Source organism: Heterocephalus glaber, unplaced genomic scaffold (genome assembly GCF_053883595.1).
Source record: "Heterocephalus glaber isolate CG9 unplaced genomic scaffold, H.glaber_assembly_v1.0 deba00001456, whole genome shotgun sequence".
Classification (NCBI taxonomy): domain Eukaryota; kingdom Metazoa; phylum Chordata; class Mammalia; order Rodentia; family Bathyergidae; genus Heterocephalus; species Heterocephalus glaber.
Window position 1 is genome coordinate 1,015,082 of NW_028258304.1, and position 4,103 is coordinate 1,019,184.

General features: G+C 37.7%; 1 pseudogene; it reads left to right on the top strand.

The window, feature by feature from the left end:
- Positions 1 to 751: 751 nt before the first annotated feature.
- Positions 752 to 2,318, top strand: LOC101715218 (isocitrate dehydrogenase [NADP] cytoplasmic pseudogene; annotated as a pseudogene).
- Positions 2,319 to 4,103: the final 1,785 nt, after the last annotated feature.

Sequence of the window (4,103 nt, forward strand, 5' to 3'; positions counted from 1 at the left end):
AACATGGCAAATCAATTCTCATTTTGTGAAAAAAAATATTAAGAGGAAATTTATTCTATAAACTGCCCAAAATACGATAAAGCCACGGCAATGAAAATTGTATGATAGAAATAGAGAAAAAGAAAGTCAAAGAAAGTCACGTAATGGAAGAGAATAAAGAGTATAAAAATAAATGAATGTGTAAATGTATGAGAATAAAGTATGTAAAAAAGTGGCAATTGTGCTAGTAAGGAAAAAGTCTAAAAAATAAGTTGGATTAGAATAATTAAATACATATTTGAAAATATAGTGTCTATAATTACTTAATACCACATACAAAACAATTAAGACTAAGTAATCAAATATGAAACATCCTACTATAAAAATATTGGAGAATATTTGCATAATCTTTCTATTTGAAACACTAATACAGGCATAAAATCTTAAAGTTATAAAACATTGTCAGATTTTATTAAATTTGATTTCACTGATAACTTCTGTTTTGAAAAATAGCTAAATTACCTAAAAAAGTAAATGCAAGACTGGAAATAATATTTATTTTATATATACATACATGTATCATCAATATCTATAAAATATAAAGAATATTTACAAAATATTGACAGTTCAATACAATGGGCAAAGGTTAGGAAGAATAATTCATACAAACCAATAAACATACGATGCTCACTCCCTTTAGTCCGTAGTCTGACCGGGTTGGGTGTTGGAAGCTGGGGTGCCGACTGGGTGCACCCGTTTGCGAACCGTGGCCGCCCCTCTGCTCGCCAGAGAGCCTCGCCCTGAGGTTTATCATCAGTAAAAATGTCCAAAAAAATCCATGGCGGTTCTGTGGTAGAGATGCAAGGAGATGAAATGACATGAATCATTTGGGAATTGATTAAAGAAAACCTCATTTTTCCCTCTGTGGAACTGGATCTGCATAGCTATGACTTAGGTATAGAGAATCGGGATGCCACCAATGACCAGGTCTCTGAGGATGCTGCAAAAACTATAAAGAAGTACACCGTTGGTGTCAAGTGTGCTACCATCACCCCTGATGAGAAGAGAGTTGAGGAGTTCAAGTTGAAACAAATGTGGAAATCACCAAATGGCACCATCTGAAATATTCTGGGTGGCACTGTCTTCAGGGAAGCTATTATCTGTAAAAATATCCCCCGGCTTGTGACTGGATGGGTAAAACCCATCATCATCATCATCGGTCGTCACGCCTACGGGGATCAATATAGAGTGACTGATTTTGTTGTTCCTGGGCCTGGGAAAGTAGAGATAACCTACACACCAAGGGATGGAGTCCAGAAGGTGACATACCTGGCCCATAACTTTGAAGAGGGTGGTGGTGTCACCATGGGGGTGTACAATCAAGATAAGTCAATTAAAGATTTTGCACACAGTTCCTTCCAAATGGCGCTGTCTAAGGGTTGGCCTTTGTATCTGAGCACCAAAAATGCTATTCTGAAGAAATATGATGGATGCTTCAAAGACATCTTTCAGGAGATATATGACAAGCAGTACAAATCCCAGTTTGAAGCCCAGAAGATCTGGTATGAGCCCAGGCTCATTGATGATATGGTGGCCCAAGCTATGAAATCAGAGGGAGGCTTCATCTGGGCCGGTAAAAACTACAATGGCGACGTACAGTCAGATTCTATTGCTCAAGGTTACTAGTCCCTTGGCATGATGGCTGGCGTGCTGATTTGTCCAGATGGCAAAACAGTAGAAGCAGAGGCTGCCCACGGGACTGTTACACGGCACTACTACATGTACCAGAAGGAACAGGAGACCTCCACCAATCCTATTGCTTCCATTTTTGCCTGATCCAGAGGGTTGGCCCACAGAGAAAAGCTTGATAACAATACCGAGCTCAGCTTCTTTGCAAAAGCTTTAGAAGAAGTCTGCATTGAGACCATTGAGGCTGGCTTTATGACCAAGGACTTGGCTGCTTGCATTAAAGGTTTACCCAATGTGCAATGTTCTGACTACTTGAATATGTTTGAGTTCATGGACAAACTTGGAGAAAACTTGAAGATAAAACTAGCTCAGGCCAAACTTTAAGGCCACACCTGGGCTTAGGAAGATAAGTGTTGTTGGTAACTAGGTCCACAGGTTTACATTTTTTTGTATAACACTCAAGGGTATAAAGACAAAATCAATTTTGTAATTTGTTTAGAAGCCAGAGTTGATCTTTTCTATGAGTTTATAGCCTTTCTCTTATACATGCAGTTATTGCCACCTTTGTGAACATGGCAGAGAACATTTTTTAAATTGTATTTTATTTTCTAGTAGCAGCCTAGGATTCTTTTAATACCCATTCCTGTTCATTGTCACTTTCCTCATGTTCTAATATAAATGACCAAAATTGAGACCTCAAAAGGTTGCCTTTTTGAGTAACCTTTTTAAAATTAAAAAAAAAAAAAAGATGCTCAACCTCACTACTAATAAAAGAAGTTCAAATCTACATACATATTTATCAGTTTGACAGAAATGATTTTATTGGTGTGGATACAAGTATAAATTGATGCGAATCATTCAGGAGGATTAAGTTTGCAATGTTTATTCTTTTCACTTGCAATTTTATCCTTAAGAACTTAATCTATAAAACTACATACATGCCTCAGAGGGATAAGGAAAGATACTTATTGTGGTATGGTTTGTAATGAAAAATTGAAAACCTGAAGGCTCATAAGTTGGGGACTGATTAAATTAATTATGGTAAATTCAAACACATTGTACACATGTGTACAAGGAAGGTGAAGAATTCAGAGAAGAAATCTGGCGGCAACTTTCTACTCTGAATTTTGTAGCCCTTAGGCCACACTCTATCTGGATAGTAGGAAAGAAAGTGGAGATTTTCCAGGTGTAACTTTTTCATTTTATCAATGAAGGATATAATTCCTGAAAGATGGTTATCCATCTTCTTTCCCCTCTCCCCCACCCCCAGTACTAGGGATTGAACTCAGAACCTTGAGCTTGCCAGGCAGGCACTGTGTCATTGAGCTACATCCCTGGTCCGTTTATTCATTTTCTATTTGATGCCTTTGGGTAGAAACCTTGGCTGCAAAACTTTCTTCCTTATGGAGAGAAACTGACTCTGAAACTTACTAGTCATAAGAAAGCAGCCAATTAGTGAAGGAATGACGGAGTTGAAGAAGCCTGAGCAATTAAAAACACTTTAGGATCATTTAAAGATAGATGAATTGTACCTGCCCTGAAGATGCATTGGCAGGATGACTTCTAGGAAGCCCTTTTGGAAGAATGCTCTGTTAGTGGGAGATGGTTAAGTGACCAGCAAGGGACACTTCCAGCCATTTGATCTCATAAGTCTATACAGTTCCACTCACTGGACCCAGTTTTGCTCTTTGGAGAAACACAGATTCAGTCTGATTTCTCTTCTCTTAACATCAATGAAATATCTAGAGAGAGCTCTCTGGTTCACTCCTAGTGTAGTTTTTGTTTTTAACCAGTTCTCATACACTATGACTTCTTTACTTTTCCTCCTTCAATCCATCTTCTTTTGGTCACTTTCATTTTTAATAAAATTAAATTATGAAATCAAGAATTCCAATTGCAATTGATCAATGTAGAATATAGTGAGATTTTGACTTGTCTTACATGGGACATACAGTTTCTGTGTGTAAAATCCTAAACTATTTCTTTGACAGGCACTTTTAATAGCTGAATCATGTTAGTGTCAAAGAAAGGATACTATAAATGATTATGAGCTTATATGCTGCACAACTCTAGGGGGCTCTATTTATAACCTATTGTAGATTTATGTTTCTTTCAATTATTTTCCAGCAGGTGGCAGTAAAGTGTCTGAGCAAGGGGGTGACTTTTCTAATTCATACAAAGATCTACAGGCTGGCACTGATCATGGCTCAGAACTAAAACAGTAGATATTTTAAAAATGAATGAGGGGCCTGGGATTTAGCTCAGTGGCACCAAGCCTGCCTTGCAAGTGCAAGGTCATGAGTTCGATCCTGGGTACAAAAAAGAGAAAGAAAGAAAGGAAGGAAGGAAAGAAGGAAGAAGGAAAGAAAGGAGAAAAATAATGCACTATCTTTAGGGTAGACTCTCCAATCTACATCTCTCTCTTTCTTCCTAAC